The following is a 20,768-nucleotide window of genomic DNA, read 5'->3' on the forward strand; positions in this document are numbered from 1 at the left end:
TTTCAAAGGTATATTTAGTGTCAGGGAAATGTATACAATATACATCCTGAAATGCTTTTTCTTTGCAACCATCCACAAAAAACAGAGGAGTGCCCCAAAGAATGAATGACAGTTAAATGTTATAACCCCAAACTCCCCGCCCCCAGCTCCTCTCCTTCCTGTCCGTAGGCAGCAGCAAGAAACAATCCCCCCTCCCCCCACCGGCAAAAAAAGTAACGGTACCCGCCACCGAGTACTCAAGCGTAAGCGAAGCAACAGCAAAGACACAGTCTTGCAGTACTCCAAAGATTTCTTGTTTACCCGGTTTTCAACATACCACAGGCTCGCCCTCTCTCCCTAATAAGGGAGAAAGAGATGTCTCTGTTTCACAGCGAGAGGGGAGACATAACAAACAACTGGCTGGTTTTACGATGTTAAAAGTCTGTTGAATCGCTTTTTCTGGGCTGTGTTCCCAAAGATCTCAGGTCTCTGGGCACACAGCCTTGGATATTCCATCTCCCACAACACACTGATCTGCCCGTACACCGACCTTCGATCCACCCGTCTCTCAGAGTTTGATACAGTTCCTTGCTTACCATTATTAATGCCTTCTTTCAACTTAGTTGTTCACTTGAACTTCAATTCTTATCATTGGAATGGAGGGAGGGTAAGGATTGTTTGAACCCGTGTCTACATCTATGATCAGGAAATAAGGGACTGTAAATGGAGTAAATCTGGAGAAGATACAAAATACAGGAGGAAATCAATAGGTCAGATAGCAGCTGTGGAGGAAAATGTCCAAATGAAGTGTGTCGACAGATACTGCTGGACCTGTTAGGTTCCTCCAGCACTTTTTTTTTGTTTGTTTTTTCTATGATTTAGCCCTTTGATTGATGGTGCAGTCATTTAACTAATCATGCCTGCTGAAAGAAAATTCCAACAACCTAGTTGTTACATGATACATTGTGATGTAGCTTTAACTGTACTTCTGAAGGGAAAGGACTCAATGTTGTGTTGGTTACCATGGGGTGTGGTCCTGGTTTCCAGATAGAACTTAGCATACTTCAGGTGAGCTAGTTTCAATGAGGTATTTATGTGGTTGCTATGGCTTTCTTTGGCAAACAAAGGGTTTGTCTATAATTAGAAATAATGCTGGTCACATTTGAGGTACTGAATACTGCTAAAGGCTTGTTTAAATTAATTGAATAGCAATTTTATTCAGCAAATAGCATTCAGTAGTGTAACTAGATTACTTTCTGAAAATAACTTCACTGCCATCTGACACATCTGTCCATGGCCTCCTCTATAGCCATGCTGAGATCAAACTCAGGTAGGAGGAACAACACCTCATGTTCCGTCTGGGTAGCCTCCAACCTGATGTCAGGGTCCCAAATAAACAGTGGCAGGCATCCAAATTTTGTCATTCCAGTTCTCTGGAGTATGGTTAGCTGCTGCGGTCCCTTAGTCTGCCGGTTATTGCCTACCACAGTCCTTCATGGAAAGCCTGTTTTAAAGGCTTCGTGCTGAGCACTCAGTGCTCAATTGTAGGAGTTCCACTTCTAGTACTATTGCTTGCGGTTTTGCCTTTGGATTTTGTTTGCGTTGTTGTGTTTATTCTGAATCTGAGTTAATTCTAGACCTTATTCTGCACTTGGGTTCACACCATCCATAGCTCTCTTTTTCCACATTTCCCTATCTTCTGGTAATTTCTCCCCCTTCCCTCCTCTCTTTTTTGCATTCCCCATTCTGGTTACCCTCTCACCTCTTCTCACCTTCCCAACAGCTTCCTCTGGTTCCCCTCCTCCTAGCTTGTTACTTCATTCCCTGCCCCACCACCCATCTTTCCCCTCACCTGCTTTTACCTATTACCTGCCAGCATGTACTCTTATCCCCTCCCCCCACTTTTTATTCTGGCCTCTGCCCCCTTCCTTTCCAGTCTTGACTTCCAGTGTGTAACTTCATGGGGGCTGCTTTGTATTTTGGTATCTGAGGCAGCCAATGACTTACCTTATCATCCAATGTGATCTTTCCCTGGAGTTAATACATATCCTCCTACCTTACTGATGTTTAATTGCTGCAGTTACAGATGTGAGGAATGCTCATGTAGTTCACTTAGTGTTTCAGCTTGTGATAAAGTAATTGTTAAATGTGATGGATATCTCTGAGAGCCCATAGCCAGGTACAGTAAATTGAATTGCTGACTGCTAATTTAATAGACATTTGAAATAAATCAACAATTCCATTAAAATGGCCACAAGATACCACACAAATATCTATTAGGTGATTGTTGGCAGTAGTTTCTAGCTGATGAGAATCTGCACATAATTTGGAAGCTTGTGCAATGTTGCACAATATATACTTTTTTAAAGGGTACTACAAAATGCAAGCTGTTTGCCCAACCATAAGGAAAATTGCTCAGGTATGTTCTGTTTATAAGAAGAAATCCATCCTAGCTAATTACTTCCCAATCAGCCTGCTTATAATGATAGGCAAAGTGATGGAAACCACCATTAACAATGTTATTAACTGGCACATTCCTACTCCTGACGCCTAGATAAATTTTGCTAAGGTTATTTCTCTCCAGACCACATCATAGCATTAAAGAACTAAATAATGGCGGATGTAGTGATAGCAACTACTCAACATCATTTTCAGGCAGCATTTGATAATGTATGGCACCAAGTTGCCTTAATAAAACTGAAGTCAATTTGCATCTGTGGGAAAGTACTCCAGTTGATGAAGCCATACAAAGGAAGACATTTGTGGTTGCTGGAGGCCAGTTATCCCATCCCCAGCAAGTTACAGCAAGAGTTCTTTGGGTAACCTGACTTATTAATCATTATTCCATTAACCATTCTTCCATCATAAAGTCAGAAATGTTGATGATTACACAATTCCACTGGAAATTTCTCAGCAAATGAAACAGTCCACATCCGTATGCAGCAGGACCTCAACAAAATTCAGCCATAGGCTGGTAAGTAGCAGGTAACCTTTGCACCACAAAGTGTCAAACAAAACTGTCTCGAACAAGAGAGACTCTAACAATCTTCTTTTGAAATTCAATGGCATTAATATTGCTCAATCCTGCACTATCAGCTTCCTGGAGCCTCTAGCAACCAGAAACACAAATGGGATATCTATAAATATCATTGCTAAAAGAGCATGTAAGAGACAGGGTATCCTGTGGAGAGTGACTCATCTGCTGACACATCAGGCCCTCCTTACCATTATAAAACACAAAATCAGGAGGGAGATAGAATACTCTCCACTTCCCTGGATGAATGCATTCTCAGCAATTGTCACGAAGCTTGATCCCTCCAGGTGAAAATGGCCCATTTGATTCGTACCTTAACAATCACCCTAAGCTTGTATCTTCTTTACAGCTTTTACACTGTATTGTTATTGTTTTAACATGTTCTGAGACAATGCACTGTGTAATGATCTGGTCTGTTGACGATAATGAAATAATGCCAATATCAGTACCAATACCAGTATGGATAAGTACTCAGTCCATCAATCACATGTCGTGTGTAACATCTGAAAAAATGTACAACATTTATTCCTCTAATAGCACCTCCAGACCTGTGACATGTAACAGTTTGAAGGATATGGTAGAGGGGCAGGGTTCCAAGGTTCATTTGTTATCAAAGTATACATCTCTGAAATTCTTCCTCTCCAGATAGCCATGAAACCAAGAAAGAAAGAAAAGGCACATGATCCTCAACCCCCAAATCCCTCCTCCCCACGCAAAAAATGAAAAAAAATGGAACAGGCACATCAGCCCCCAAATCCCCCTCCTCCACTCATAAAAAGCAAGAAAGATCTATAAGACTGAGAAAAAGTCTATAGTCCAAGTCCATATCCAAAACGCAGAAAACCTGGGTAACATTCCTCAGCCACAGCAGCAGTTCTTTCCCACCAACAATCAAAAGGCAGGCAACCGGCACTCACCTTCTACATTCATCTCGTTATTTCAATCTCCCTCATCGCTTTAATCAGTGAAATGGAGTCGAACATCAGCTCACATCCAGCAACTATCCTGCAGCCTTCTTACCATGAGATTTGCGTATGCTGCCTCTGCCTTCCACGGAATCATCTCAGAGACTGCAGAGCGCCGAAACACCCGAACGATCTCCACTGCAAATCACAGGCTTCAACAGTTTCAGAATCACATTCAAGAAGAAAAACAAACGTAAAAGACACTATTCACCACAGCTTCCCTCTCCTTCAAGTTGTGCACCATCCCAAATTTCCATTCCTGAATTATCAATGGACAGCCATGAGCCTCAACTAGATTAATTTTATATAGCCATGTAATTTGATTGAGAAATGTTGTGCTCTGCTGTGGAAAAACTGACTTTCTGACATGTAGACCTGAAAAGAAATGACGTACATCTAAATATCTATACCATACTAACAAGGACAAAAGCATAAAGTGAAAAATTATTTTGTACCTATCACCTCTCAGATTCAACTTCATACCCCCTTTCCCTCCCACCTACTAACCCCTTCACCTGGCTTCACCTATCAGCTTCCAACTTGTGCTCCATCCCCTATCCCACCTTCTTATTCTGGCTTCTTCCCCCTTTCTTTCCAATCCCATTGAAAGCTCTCAACCTGAAACACTGACCTTTTATTCCTCTCCATAGACGCTGCCAGACATGCTGTGTTCCTTCAGCATTTTGCGAGCAGTAGTCTGAATTTCCAGCATCGGCAGATTCTCCTGTGTTTAAGATTTATTTTTTTAGTTTCTGTTAGGATTTCTCTCCACGTCCTGCACGAGAAGATGCTCTGATGAATTTAATGAGAAAGAGCACAGGATGGATTTGGCTCATCTGCATCATCTGAGTCTAAGGCATATGCACTGGAAGTCTGCCCTAGTCCAGGCCCTGAAGTCAAATATGCATGATATTTACATCTGTTTTCAGCATTGCACTTCACTATTAGCCAAGGAATAAGAACATAAACATCAGAAGCAGGACAACTTTCAACATTCAGTGAGATCATATGGTAACACAGTGGAACAGAATGCTGCAGTATAGTCACTGACTGGTGAAGCTAGTAAAACTGCTGCCTCACAGCTCCTGTGATCTGGATACAATCACAACCATTGGAACTGTCTATGTAAAGCTTGCATATTCTCCCTATGATCGTGTAGGTTTATCCCAGGTGCTCTGAGATGTGGGGAATATAGGTGACAGGAAAAATTAAGGTTCAAAGTTCGAAGTGTGTATAAATCATGCAAACAATCAAAGAAAGCAGCAGTATTCCAAACCAATTTGAGACCATAGACCTGAACCCTGTAGCAGCCAGAGAAGGCCCATAGCCTTGGTCTCTGTTCATCACAGAGTGGGGAAAAACACCATGAAGCTCACAGCCAGAGCAGACTCACAGTCATAGCCTCAGCGCCTAGGCTGTGGAGTAAAGCATCACAGAGCAGAACCGACTCAATCCTTGTCTCCAGTCCTAACATCCTGCCTTTCAAGTCTATTTGACATGGCGTTTAAATTGCCCATACACTGGGTTGTCCAAGAGGAGGAATTGAATTGTTCAGTGAGCCAACTTAGCTTTAGTGGGTCGAAAGGTCTCAGAACGTAAGAAGGAAATACAGAATTATGGAAATGGTTCACCCTTTGCAACAACCTAGCATTTTCTTATCCATTTACCATATCCACCAATGACCCTTGCATACAAAAGTCTACTGGCTTCAGCCGTGACAATGACCTTGGCATCCGTTGATCCCTGAGACAATGAAGCTCCAAAATAAAGCTGTATCATGGCTTGTGGATAATTACTTCATATCAAAATCATACAACACATTCATGATCGATGCTGGATGAGCCTATGAGGCTATTTCAATGGGTCATGAGCTAATCTGCTGGTAAGCTGTTTCACTTATTATTTTTAAATTTAAATGAATGTGTCAATAGTCAGACTACAGTGGAATGCTGAAATGAGCAGTTCTTTGCAAAGAGAAAGTGGGTTGCTCTGGGACACACTCCAGTTGGCTATAAAATTCCATTAAAAATAACACATTTTGACATCTAAAAAATGTCCAGCTTTTACATCCGAGTGATCCTTTGATATGTTTCTCACATCATCAGAGCTCAACTGCGTAGATCTGAGTTGCAAGTAGACTGTTCACATCAGCTTTTCCCAGTGATATTTCACTCCATTCAGCAGATGTTTGCAGTGACATCTGTATTGCTTGTAAACTCTTTGATGAGCTACAGATGTTTTGCATCCAGTGGGGATGTGTATGCACATTCACAGATAGGGGAACATCTGTACTGACTGTTCAGTGTCAACTTCTTGTGAGTTCTCGTAAAATCATTTTACTGCACATGAAAGACGCAGTGGGCTGAGGACTTCTCTGGTCATGTAAGAAGAATGTGAATGCCGCCATGTACAGTTATTTTTGGTTGCCAGCAGTAAAATATATCATTTTATTTTGCCACTTTTATAGTTTAGTCATAGAACACAATGTGAATAAATTTATCGAGGACCTCATATTTTTTATGACACATTCAGTCTATTGAGACTATTCTGGTTCATAGAGCAATCCTATCAGTCCCATCCCCTCACTTTCTTTCCTATTCTGTCTCACATGTTCATCAACTTCCCCTTGATCCCACTACCACCACCTACATGAGGGATCATGTATAATGGGTAATTAACTAAAAGGGATAACTTCATTCAACTTCACTATTGAAACATTCCCACAACCTATGGACTCACTTTCAAGGAATCTTCATCTCAGGTCCTCAATATTTATTGTTTATTTAATTAATATTATTATTTCTTTCTTTGGGTATTTGTACATTTTGATGTCTTTAGCACACTGGCTGAAGACAGTTGGCGCTGTCTTCCGTTGATTCTGATATGGTTATTATTCTATTATGGAGTTATTGTGGAACATGTATATTTCAAAAACAAAGGATAGGAACAAATGTAAAAAATCATTGTATCTCAGTCAGAGGGGTGAATCTATGGAAAAGTTCTAGTGAGAATTTAAAAACATGCACCACACTTAACAAGTTTAAAAAATTATTTTAAGATAAATTAATGAACAAATATAAAATACGTGATTTAAAATGAATGAGAGTAATGTAAATAAATGATACTTGGAAATGGATTTTGTGTTAAAAGATTATGAATTTTTTTGTTTTGTTGTAATGATTGACACTAAATATGTTGTATAAGTAAGAGGGGTAGGCGTAATAAGCTGTAGCTTCAGCCTACACTCTTTCAGTCTGTTTTAAAGAATATCTATGCTTTTTTTGTTGTAATTTTGTCTTATGAAATCATCGCTATGAAAACATCATTGAAAATGATGCTTTTTGTTACGTTTGTACTGACCAAGATAAATTTCATTCATTCATATCATATCATATCAATATCAGTATCAATATCAATTATCAATTGAGTATACCCACAAGAAAACGAATCAATGTATTTTGATAATAAATTTACTTTGAACTTTGAACAGTGAACTCCCCTGTGCCCTACTACTCCTCATGTAAGACTGGTTAATCCTTCCAAAGTGCAACATCTCTCAATTGTCTGCATTAAATTCCATCTTTCATTTTTCAGCATTTTTTTCCAGCTGATCCAGATCCCACAGCAAGCTTTGATAGTCTTGTTGGTTGAATGCTCAAGTTGGTGCTGTCTTTCATTAATTCTATCATGCTCATTATTCGATTATGGAATTATTGAATATGCCCAGAAGAAAATGAATCTCATGGTGGTATATACGTCCTTTGATATTAACTTTACCAACACATCTTTGGGAAATGGGAAGAAACCAGAGTATTAAGAAGAAGTATACACAATCACAGACAGCATGTGCAAACTGCACTCTGGTGGTCAGGATCAAATCTGGGTCAGTGAAGTTGTGAGGAACTATCTGCTGTGCCATTGTGCATTGAAGCTAAATATTTGCTAGAGACATTCAAATTCCTGAAAAATTAACCTGATCGTGAGTCCCAGTCTTGTTTCCCATCGGATGAACAAGGGGAATCAAGATCATTAATATACTGGAAGAAATGTGGAAGAGAAGAGTTGCTCCCTTCTGCTTTGTTCAAGAAGACTTCCTGATGAAATATTATTGACACCAGCCACAGTGATAAGCATCCACCTTCAATAAAAATAGGACAATATGAATTTAAGAGGCAAAAATAAGGGAAAATAACAAAATATAGCTCCAACACGAGGAAATCTGCAGATGCTGGAATTTCAAGCAACACACATAAAAGTTGCTGGTGAATGAAGCAGTCCAGGCAGCAATTCTAGGAAGAGGTACAGTCGATGTTTCTCGGCCCGAAATGTCAACTGTACCTCTTCCTATAAAATATAGCTCTTATCTTTTCTCTTCCCCGTAATTATTGCTGAAATATGAACCGGATAGTTCAAGAATTATGAATTTGAAAACAGCTAGTTCAGCCTTGGCTGGATCGCTATACAAGGAACAATGATTCACTGTTGTTCCCAGTCCTAAGATCTGATCCAATTTTTGAAACCATGGATGTGCTAATGTTACACATTCTTCCTTTCATGATCCATGCTGTTACTCAGGATGAGGTCAACTTATCTCACTGTGTGGAACGTATTTCAACCATGAAGTATCCCAAAGGGAAAGCCTGCAGTGTACATCTGAAGGTTTTTTACTGATCTACTATGAGATTGGGATGTCGGGAGCTCTCCAGAGTCCTCTGAATAGGCAGCCATTACACTCATTTTCCAGTGACTGTACCACACAGAAATTCACAAGAAGAGGCTGGGAAGAGAGAAAAGATTGCAATTAAATTAAGACTTTCACATTTTCAAGGAAATGTAATCACTGTTAATTTGCAGGCACTGTAGCTGTAAATTTGGTCACAATTAAGTCCCATGTACTGATGTAAGAGAAATAACCTTTTGATTCACCTATTTTGCAATGGTGATTAAAATTGTAGAGTCATGGAGTGTGGAATCCTTCTGCTCATCTAGACCACGTCAACCAAGATGGCCATTTAAGATAGACCCATTTGCCTGCACTTTGCCCATAGCCCTCTAAATCTTTCAATACCATGTATCTGTCCAAATGTCTTTTAAATGTTATAACATAATGAGATGGGTACATGTTCAGTATTTACTGGCAAGTATGCATTGGCACAAATACATAAGTCCATGTTATCCATCAACTGCCCATCTACATTAATACCAAATTATTCTTCCCACATTCCTATCAACTCTCCACTGATTTCACCACTCACTTATACATTGGGACAATTTACAGCGTCCAATCAACCCACCAACCTGCACATCTTTGCAAATGGGAAGAAAACTGTGCATCCAGTGGAAGCAAGCAGCACATAGGCAGAGGTTGGGGTTGAATCCAAATCTCTGGAGCTGTGAGATCACGCCTCTCTGTAACTATAAGACTGCATTCTGTACAGTATTCCATTATTGCTTTTCCCTTGTAGTACATAAGACCATAAGATCAGAATTAGGCCATTCAGTCCATTGAGTTTGCTATAACATCTATCAAGGTTGATTGATCATCTGTCAACCCCAATTTACTGCCTTCTCCCTATAACCTTTGCTATCCTTACTAATCAAGAACCTCTGTTCTAAAGGAATGTCCTTCTGTTCTGAGTCTATGTCTTCTAGACCTAGATTCTCCCACTATAGTCAGGTCAAGTCAAGTTTATGGTCATTTAACTATATGCATGTATATAATATATATAACTATATAATGTATTTAGAAACGAGATGTTACTTTGAACCAAGGTGTAAAGCACAGTAATACACATAACACATGATAACTTATGAAGGAAAGGATAAAATCTACAAATAAATCACACGTAAATAACAAACTAAAGTGCATTAATATAAAATATTGTAAGGTACAGAACAGATTAACCAGTGACACATCGAATGTGATGCATCAGGGAGTTCAGAAGCCTAATGGCCTGGGGATGAAAGCTGTGTCTCATCATGACCATTCTTGTTTTTATGCATCATAGTCTCCTTCCTGATGGTAGAAAGTCAAAGAGGATGTTGGATGGATGGGTGGCATCCTTAATCCTAAGGGCCTTGTGTACGCAGCGTTGGCTGATAAATGTCCCCGATGGATAGTAGAGAACTGAATGATCCTTTCAGCTTTGTAGGGACATCCGATCTGATGCTTGACTGCTCGCCTACCAGATGAAGATGCAGCTTGTCAGAACAATCTCTATGTGCTCCCGTAAAATGCAGTTAAAATGGGGGTGGGGGTGGTTTAGGCCTTCGTGTTCAAAGGTGTGATAATAAGGGACCAGGTGAGGTCATCCGTGATGTGAACTCCCAGGAGTTTGATGCACTTAACCCTTTCTACAGAGGAGCCATGTATTCGCAGAGGGAGGTGGTTTATCAGCACTTCCCTGAAGTCCACAATAGGAAACTCCCAGTCCACATCAACTCTATTTAGGCCTTTTAATATTCAATAGGTTTCAATGAGATCGCCCTTCAGTTTTTTAAACTCCAATGAATACACGCACAGAGCTATCAAACACTCCTCATACATTAACCTTTTCATTCCTGTGAGCATTCCTGGACCTTCCTCAAAACCTTCTCCAATGCCAGCACAGTTGTGCAGGTTGGTTTAAGAAAAAAATGGGTGAACGGAAGCAGCTGTTCCTGAATTTGCCTTCCTTATCACCAACTCAACTTGCAAATTAACATTGAGGGAATCCTGCTCAAGGACTCTCAAGTACCTTTGCACCTCGGATTTCTGAAATAGCTCCCCATTTAGAAAATAGCCTATGCCTTTGCTCCACTACCCTGTAATCCATCTGTCACTCCTTTGCCGATTCTCCTAATCTAAGTTCTTCTGCAGACTCCCTGCTTCATTAACATTACCTCCCCCTCCATCAATCTTTGTATCCTCTGCAAACTTGGCCACAAAACCATTAATTCTGCCATGCAGATCATTGACGTATAATGTGAAAAGAAGCAGTCACAACACTGACCCCTGCAGAACACCTCTAGTCATCTGCAGCCGACTAGAAAATGGCTCACTTTATTCACCTGCCAGTCATTCAATCTTCTCAGTCTTCTGGCATCCTTCCTGTAATATCATGGGCTCCGATCTTCTTTAGCAACTTCATGTCCAGCCCCTTGTTAAGGGCTTTCTGAAAATCCAAGTAAACAACATCTACTGACTTCCCTTTGTCTATCCTGCTAGTAATTTTCTCAAAGAATTCCAACAGATTTGTCAGGGAAGATTTACCTTTAAGGAAATCATGCTGACTTCAGCTTATCTTATCATGTGCCTCCAAGTACCCCATGTACTGAGGTGATGAAATAATGATAAGCAAAAGGAAGTTTCTCATTGTGTGCTAGTATCAGTGTCAATTATAAACCAATTTACCAATTTAATTATTAACAATTATAAATTAATTAATAATTAATTTAACAACATAGATAAAAAAAGGAAGGAGGTCCTGAAAACAGACTACAGGAAGTTAGGAAGGAAGTTGAGAAGCAGGACTTCAAAAATAGTAATCTCAGGATTACTGCCTGTGCCACACAACAGTGAGTATAGGAATAGAATGAGGTGGAGAATAAGTGCGTGGCTGAAGGATTGGAGCAGGGGGCAGGGATTCAAATTTCTGGATCACTGGGACCTCTTTTGGGGCTGGCGTGACCTGTACAAGAAAGACAGGTTGCACTTGAATCCGAGGGGGACTAATATCCTGGCAGGGAGGTTCACTAAGGTTATTGGGGAGAGTTTAAACTAGAATCGCTAAGGAGTGCGAACTGAACTGAAGAGATGGAGGAAGGAGCGGTTGGCTCACAGATAGAAAAAGTTTGGAGACAGTGCGAGAGGGAAGATAGGCAGGTGATAAGGAAGGAATGCACTCAGACCGATGGTTTGAGATGTGTCTATTTTAATGCAAGGAGTATTATGAACAAAGTGGATGAGCTTAGAGTGTGGATCAGTACTTGGAGCTATGATATTGTGGCCATTACAGTTGGATGGCTCAGGGGCAGGAATGGTTACTTAGAGTACCAGACTTTAGATGTTTCAGGAAGGAAAGGGAGGGAGGCAAAAGAGGTGGAGGTGTGGCACGGCTGATCAGAGATGGTGTCACGGTGGCAGAAAAGGAGGAAGTCATGGAGGGGTTGTCTACGGAGACTGCGTGGGTGAAAGTTTGGAACAGGAATGGGTCAATAACTCTACTGGGTGTTCTTTATAGACCACCCAATAGTAGTAGGGACATCAAGGAGCAGATAAGGAGACAGATTCTGAAAAGGTGTAATAATAACAAGGTTCTTGTGGTGGGAGATTTTAATTTCCCAAATGTTGATTGGCATCTCCGTAGAGCAAGGGGTTTAGATAGGATGGAGTTTGTTAGGTGTGTTCAGGAAGATTTCTTGACACAATATGTAGATAAGCCTACAAAAGGAGAGGCTGTACTTCATCTGCTATTGGGAAATGAACCAGGTCAAGTGTCAGATCTCTCAATGGGAGAGCATTTTGGAGATAGTGATCACAATTCTATCTCCTTTATCTTAGCATTGAACAGGGATAGGAACAGACAAGATAGGAAAGCATTTAATTAGAGTAAGGGGAAATATGAGGCTATCAGGCCGGAACAAATGTTCTCAGGGAAATGTACGGCAGAAATGTGACAAATGTTCAGGGGATATTTGCATTCAGTTCCGCCTAGCTACGTTCCAATGAGACAGGGAAAGGATGGTAGGGTACTGGAACTGTGGGGTACAAAGTCTGTTGTAAATCTAGTCAAGAAGAAAAGAAAAGCTTATGAAAGGTTCAAAAAACTAGGTAATGATGGAGATCTAGAAGATTATAAGGCTCACAGGAAAGAGCCTAATAATGAAATTAGGAGAGCCAGAAGGGGCCATGAGAAGGCCTTGGCGGACAGGATTAAGGAAACCCCAAGGCATTCTACAAGTATATGAAGAGCAAGAGGATAAGACGTGACACAATAGGACCAATCAAGTGTGACAGTGGTAAAGTGTGTATGGAACTGGAAGAGAAAGCAGAAGTACTTAATGAATACTTTGCTTCAGTACTCACTACGGAAAAGGATCTTGGCATCTGTAGGGATGACTTACAGTGGACTGAAATGCTTGGCCATATTGATATTAAGAAAGAGAATGTGCTGGAGCTTTTGGAAAGCACCGAACTGGATAAGTCACCGGGTCCGGAGGAGATGTACCCCAGGCTACTGTGGGAGGCGAGGGAGGAGATTGCTGAGACTCAGGCGATGGTCTTTGCATCATCAATGGGGATGGGAGGGGTTCTGGAGGATTGCAGGGTTACAGATGTTGTTCCCTTATTCAAGAAAGGGAGTAGAGACAGCCCAGGAAATTATAGACCAGTGAGTTTTACTTCAGTGGTTGGTAAGTTGATGGAAAAGATCCTGAGAGACAGGATTTATGAACATTTGGAAAGGCATAATATGATTAAGAATAGTCAGCATGGCTTTGTCAAAGCAAGTCGTGCCTTACGAGCCTGAATGAAATTTTTGAGGATGTAACTAAACACATTGATGAAGGTATAGTTGTAGATGTAGTGTGTATGCATTTCAACAAGGCATTTGATAAAGTACCCTATACAAGGCTTATTGAGAAAGTAAGGAGGCATTGCTTTGAGGATTCAGAATCGGCTTGCCCACAGAAGGCAAAGAGTGGTTGTAGACAGCTTATATGTTGCATGGAAGATGGTTACCAGTGGTGTGCTTCAGGGATCTGTTCTGGGACCCCTTCTCTTCGTGATTTTTATAAATGACCTGGATGAGGAAGTGGAGGGATGGGTTAGTAAATTTGTTGATGACACAAAGGTTGAGGGGTGTTGTGGATAGTGTGGAGGGTGTCAGAGGTTACAGCAGGACATTGATAGAATACAAAACTGGACTGAGAAGTGGCAGATGGAGTTCAACTCAGATAAGTGTGAGGTGGTTCATTTTGGTAGGTCAAATATGATGGCAGAATACTGCATTAATGGTAAGACTCTTGGAAGTGTGGAGGATCAGAGGCATCTTGGGGTCTGAGTCCATAAGACACTCAAAGCTGCATGCAGGTTGACTCTGTGGTTAAGAAGGCATACGGTGCCTTGGCCTTCGTCAACTGTGGGATTGAGTTTAGGAACCGAGAGGTAATGTTGCAGCTATATAGGACCCTGGTCAGACCCCACTTGGAGTATGTGCTCAGTTCTAGTCACCTCACTACAGGAAGGATGTGGAAACCATTGAAAGGGTGCAGAGGAGATTTACAAGGATGTTGCCTGGATTGGGAAGCATCCCTTAAGAAAATAGGTTGAGTAAACTCAGCCTTTTCTCCTTGGAGTGATGGAGGATGAGAGGTGACCTGATAGAGGTGTATAAGATGATGAGAGGCATTGATCGTGTGGATAGTCAGAGGCTGTTTCCCAGGGGTGAAGTGGCTAGCACAAGAGGACACAGTTTTAAGGTGCTTGGAAATAGGTACTGAAGAGATGTCAGGGGTAAGTTTTTACGCAGAGAATAGTGAGTGTGTGGAATGGGCTGCCAGTAACAGTGGTGGAGGAGGATATGATAGGGTCTTTTAAGAGACTTCTGGATAGGAGGGTGCATAGAGCCTAGAAAAATAGAAGACAATGGGTAACCCTAGGTAATTTCTAAAGTAAGGACAAGTTTGGCACAGCACTGTGCTGTAGGTTTTCTATGTTTCTCATTCTCATTGAATAATATTGCATATGAAGTGGTGTGAGGGTGGAGGTGCAGTGGAGAGTGGTGAGAAAGATTCAGCTCCATGATGGATGGATTAAAAAATGCATTACATACTGTGTACAGACTTGAACAGGCCTGAGGCAAAGATTTCCTCTGATTGTTCTGTATCAATGAAATCATAAATGGAGTGCAAAAAATTTCTTTCTTTGTCATGTCTATTGCAAAATCATAAGTCTATCAGGAAGAGCTCTTTTTTTATTTCAGTTCCAACTATCCTCACCCTTCTCACAGATTTATTTTTTAACTCACTGAAGCTGATGTTGCAGGCAATTGAAGGAGGATCAGAGCAAAAGACAGCTGAAAAAAACTGGAATACGTATTTAGGTGGCATTAGTATCACAGGAAGGGGACTGGAGCGAAAACAGACTGGAAAGGAAAGCAGAACTTTTAGAGGATCCTATTACTTATTAGAATAATATCTTACAATATAGTATCAATAATAAGATAGCATAATTAGTAATAAGATGATAAGGAGCCTCAGGAAGAAAATACAGGAGCTTCAGGACTCACACCACCAGGTCTACTCCTCAACCATCAGGCTCTTGAATGAGAAGGAATAACTTCACTCAACTTCACTTACCTCATAATTGAAATGTTCCCACAACTAATGGACTCACTTTCAAGGACTCATCATCTCATGTTCTTGATGTTTATTTTATATTTGTTTGCTATTATTATTTCTCTTTTTTTGTATGTGCATAGTTTACTGTATTTTGCATGCTGTATTTGTATTTATTTTATTTCTTACATCCAAGGGAGTAAAAATCTTTATGTTGCACTCTGTCACATTGTACTAGCAATGAAAAGGGGAACATGGGAGGATATCACCCAAACACGAAGATTGCATACATAATTGTTTTGTATACATGTATGTACAGTCAGGTACACAATCAGATCAATGTACAGTCAGATATGCAATCAGGCCAATGTTTATTGATAAATCAGATGGGCTTGTGAAACAAGCTGTCCCAGAGCCTATTGGTCCTGGCTTAATCCTGCGGTATCACTTGCCAGACGATAGCAGCTGAGCGGTTTGTGGTTGGGGTGGTTGAAGTCCCTGATCATCCTCCAGGCCCTTTTCATACATCTGCTGCTGTAAATGTCCTGAATAGAGGAAAGTTTACATCCACAAATGTGCTGGGCTGTCTGCACCAGTGCCCTGCGATTGAAGGTAGTACAGTTCCTGTACCAAGCGATGACACAGCCAGTCAGGCTGGCTGGCTTTCAGTGGTGCCGCTGGTAGCAAATCCTGAGGATTTGGGGACTTACGCCAAACTTCTTCAGCTGTCTGAGATGGAAGAGGTGCTGTTGTGCTTTTTTCACCACACAGCCGGTATGTACACTCCAGGTGAGATCCTTTGTGGTTGTATACCACAGAACTTGAAAATACTCACTCCTCAACTTCAGTCCCATTGATGTCAATAGAAGCTGTTCAACACTGGTTGAACTCCCAAGTTAGTACGGTCTTTTATTGATTTTGTTATGGTTATTGCTCCATAGATTTATTGAGTATTTTCACAAGAAAATGAATCTCAGAGTTGTATATGGTGATATGTACAGTATGTACTCTGATAATAAATTTACTTTGAACTTTGAACTTTGAATAGCAATAAGATGGTATTACTATTACTACTGAGTACAGTCACTTTAGGTCCCACACCAGCAGGTTCAGGAAGATCTATTACTCTACAACCATCAGACTCCTGAACCAGTATGGACAACATCATGCATCTCAACACTGAGATGACTCCACAACCCATAGATTCACTTTCAAGGACTCTACAACTCATGTTCTTAGTGTTTGTTTGTTTGTTTGTCTGTTTATTTATTTATTTATTTATATTTATTTGCTAAATTGGTCTTCTTTTGGCTGTTTGTCAGTCTTTGTTTATGTATAGTTTTCCATAAATTCTATTGTATTTATTTTCCTGTAAATGCCTGCATGAAAATGAATCTCAAGGCAGTATTTGGTGACATATCTGTACTTTGATAATAAATTTACTTTGACTTTGACTTCATAAGTGACTTTGACTCATGAGAATTGATCTCTGAAAAGGTTGCCGTAGAAGTTAATTCTCTAGAATAGCCGTACATCATTGTCAGGGTGTTATACTCCTCTCCAAAAGTCACTCCACTAACATCAACAGAAGCAAGGCACAATTCAGTGTGGATTCTGATCAGCTGAGCATTAGTCTGACATGAGGAGGGCAATATCATTTGCGTGTACAATGATCAATCTTGACACCCTATTAGAACATGAAATAATGCAGCACAGGAACAGGTCCTTCAGTCATAGTGTTGTGTCAAATTTTCAACTAAACAAATCCCATCTGCCTGCACAATGTCCATACCCTTCTTTCCAACACATTCTGTCTAAGAGCCTCTTGAACACCTCTAATGTACTGTATTTGTTTCCATCACCATCTTAAGCAGTGCATTCCAGGCATCCACTGTTCTCTGTGTAAAGGACTTGCCTCACATATCTACTTTGAATTTACCCCCTCTCGCCTTCGATGCATACCTCCCCAGTTTCAGCATTTCAACCTCAGAAAAAGATGCTGGCAATCAATATGTGCTTCTCATAATCTTATAAATCTCCATCGGATCTCCCCTCAGACTCTGCTGTTTCAGAGAAAATGACCCAAGTTTGTAGCACGTGTCCTCTAATCCAAGCAGCATCGTGGTAACCTCTTCTGTACCCTCCCCAAAGCCACCACAGCCTTCTTGTAATGGGGCAACCAGAAATGAGTGTAATACTCCAGATACAGCTCAGCTCTGAATTTTATAAAACTGAAGCATAACTTCCCAACTCTTGAAATTAATTCCTCGACTAATGAAGGCAAACATGCCACATGCCTTCTTTACCACTCTGTCAACTACTGGAGCCACTTTCAAGAAGCTAAAGACTTGGAATCCAGGATCCCTCTGCAAATTAACTCTGTTAAGGGTCTTGCTATTAACAGGATATCATATCTTTACGTCTGATATCTCAAAATGCACCACTTCACTTTGGCTGGGTTAAACCCTCAAACTTCTTGCCGAATTGGAGATCATCTGAAACCAGATAATTTAAATTATTATGTAATTTTTCAAAACCATACACGGACAATTTTGATATATTTATTGGTTTGACAGCTAAGAAACTTTCAGTAAGACTTGATGTATGGACAAAGACTTAGGCAAGGGAGTATTTTGGAGTATTTGTGGATCTAGAGTTACTCTTAATGTTTCTAAATCAGTGGGTAACATATGTTTCAATTTTCACAAATAACATACCATGTGCTTGATTTACAAAGGATGTGAAGGTGTTGTGATGGTTTGTCAGAAAGACGGTGAGACGGTCTTCATCGTGGTCATTTTTTTCACCAGCAAAACCCAACATCTCAAATTGTCATTTACTATTATTGCTATTGCTTTGTTATTAGCACATGTACCAAGATAAGTGAAATGCTCATTGTTCATACAGATCAAATTATTACACAGTGCATTGAGCGAGAATAAAGTAAAACAATAACAATGTACAATAAGGAATAACAATAAAACCTACCGACAAAGTGCAGTGCAAGTAAATGATAAAGTCCAAGAACATAACGAGGTAGAGTGTGAGGCCAAGAGTCCATCTTATTGTGTAATAAGTCCATTCAAGAGTCTGATAATAGTGAGTTAGAAGTTGTCCTTGGTCAGGGTAGTACTGCCTTTCACACATTTATATCTTCTGCCTAGTGGGAGCTGGGTGAAGAGGAAATGTCTGGGTTGGTGGGATCTTTGATTATGCTGGCTGCTTTACTGAGGCAGCGAGAAGTATAGACAGTGTCTACAGAGGGTTGTCAGGTTCCTGTGATGTGCCCAATTTTGTCCACAACTGTTATGCTTTGTAACTCCAAAACATAAAACTCATTGAAAGAAAAACACGGAACAGGGAATAACATGTCTACTTCATTCTTACTTCAGTCAGGCATGCACATATGATGTAGTGGCATAATGATGTATGTTGTAGCATAATGACATGTGTCATTCACGTACTTCTTACATATGACCTGCAATGAATTATGTAAGCAAAGAATGCTTAATCAAACAATATGTTTGCAATATTACTCAAATATTATTGAAATATTAAGTACACAACTCTCTGCAGTTTTCCCAATCATGTGCAGAGCAGTTGCCATACTGTGCCATTATGCATGTAGACAGAAGACTTTCAAAGGTGCATCATTAAAAATTAGGAGGTGTGAATGGGGATTTGCCAGATTTCTTTAGCCTCCTGAGAAAGTAAAGGCATTGGTGAGCTTTCATGGTCATGATGTCAACATAGTTGGATCAGGAAAGGCTATTGATGATTACCACATCAAACAGTTTGAAGCTCTTGATGCTCTCAAGCTCGCACTGTTGATGTAGACAGGAGCATGTGCACTGCCTCCCCCTCCCTCCACCTTCCTGAAGTCAATGATACCTTCTTATGCTTTGTTGACATTGTGGGAAATGCTGTTATCATGACATCATGCCACTAAGCTCTCTACCTCCTTCTTGTACTCCAATTCGTCATTATTTCAGATACACCCACTGCAATAGTATCGTCTGCAAACTTGTAGATGGAGTTAGAGTAGACTCTGGCCACACAGTTATGAGTGTACAAGGAAAAGAGTAGAGAGCTGAAGACAGAACCATGTGGAACAGCAGAATTTAGAATAATCTTGGCTTAGGTGTTGTTGCTTATCCTTATTAAGTGCAGTCTGTTGGTCAGGAGGTCAAGGATCCATTTGCAGAAGTGTCTGGTGTTTGGTGATGACTTTGCTCAGAATAATACTGAAGGTAGAATTATAGTCAATAAGCATTAGTCTTACGTAAGTTTTTTGTTGACTGATACTCTAGAGATGACAATAGGGCCACAGAGGTGGAATCCACCATAGACCTCTTTCAGCAGTAAGCAAATTATAACATGTCAAGGTTGTCTAGAAAGCTGGGGTTGATATGTGCCATAACCGGCCTCTGGAAGCACTTCATGATGGTAGGTGCTAGAACGACAGAGTGATAGTTGCGTAAGCATGCTGTCCTGTTTTCATGGATACCACAATAACAGCGGTCTTCTTAAAGGAGGAGAAACCACAGACTGAAGCAGGGAGAGGTTTAAAATATCTGAAGAAACCCTCTGCCAGTCGATCTGCACAGCATCTAAGGACATGACTGGGAACAACATTTTAGCCCAATGCTTTCCATGTGTTTACCTTCCGTAAGACTGAACTATGTCTGCACAGGTGACTACAGATCCAGGTGCACTGGTGACTGTAGATCCAGGTGCACTAGTGACTGCTGGAAAGAGTAGTGAGATTCCATTCCCTTCTGTTCAAAACTTCTTAGGATATGTTAAGCTCAGTTGGAAGGGTTGTGCTGTTGTCAGCAATGCTACTTGACTTCATTTTGTAATCCTTTATAGTATGCAAGTCCAGCCACAGGTGATGGCTGGGTCTCTGATAAGTTTATGAAGGTTATAGCTTGATTTCTTGTAAAGGTTACAGACATCTGATTTGAATGCTGCGGACCTAGACTTCAGAAGAGAGTGGCTTTCTTGGTTCCTCCATGGTTTCTTGTCTGGAACACTCAGATTGTCCTCCTTGATACACAGTCCTCAACATAAAATCTGTGATGGTAATGACATGCTCGTCTTGGGTGACAGTTGAGTCTTTGAACATGAACCAGTCTACCAACTCAAAGAAAGTCATGTATTCTGATATACAATATAAGTTGAAAGAGTGCATACCAGAACAGCACTTCAGCAGCATCTTAAATGTCTCCCTCTTGTTGCATTATCGGATGTAATAGATGCTATTTTGGACATGGAAACATGCTAGCATCATTACAGAACTAGTGATCTGGAAGCATAGATGAATGAATAGTTGTGAGACCTAAATTCAAGTTTAGAAACCATCATGATGATGTGTGTTTATTAGGCTTTCATGAAATCAACAGGTTCTTTAGTGTCATATATGGAAAGAAATCTGGTGTCCTTGCCCTGCCCGGTCTGTAATTCACTGC

At 40.5% G+C, this 20,768-nt stretch overlaps 1 long non-coding RNA gene across 1 annotated transcript; it reads right to left on the reverse strand.

The window, feature by feature from the left end:
- Nucleotides 1-3,949: 3,949 nt before the first annotated feature.
- On the reverse strand, nt 3,950-5,722 carry LOC140210318 (uncharacterized). Its single transcript, XR_011889213.1, has 3 exons — nt 5,646-5,722; nt 4,610-4,702; nt 3,950-4,116 (listed from the first exon to the last, which is right to left on the reverse strand). It is a non-coding gene; the product is annotated as an uncharacterized lncRNA (long non-coding RNA).
- Between the last annotated feature and the right edge of the window lie 15,046 nt (nt 5,723-20,768).

Source organism: Mobula birostris, chromosome 15 (assembly GCF_030028105.1).
Source record: "Mobula birostris isolate sMobBir1 chromosome 15, sMobBir1.hap1, whole genome shotgun sequence".
Classification (NCBI taxonomy): domain Eukaryota; kingdom Metazoa; phylum Chordata; class Chondrichthyes; order Myliobatiformes; family Myliobatidae; genus Mobula; species Mobula birostris.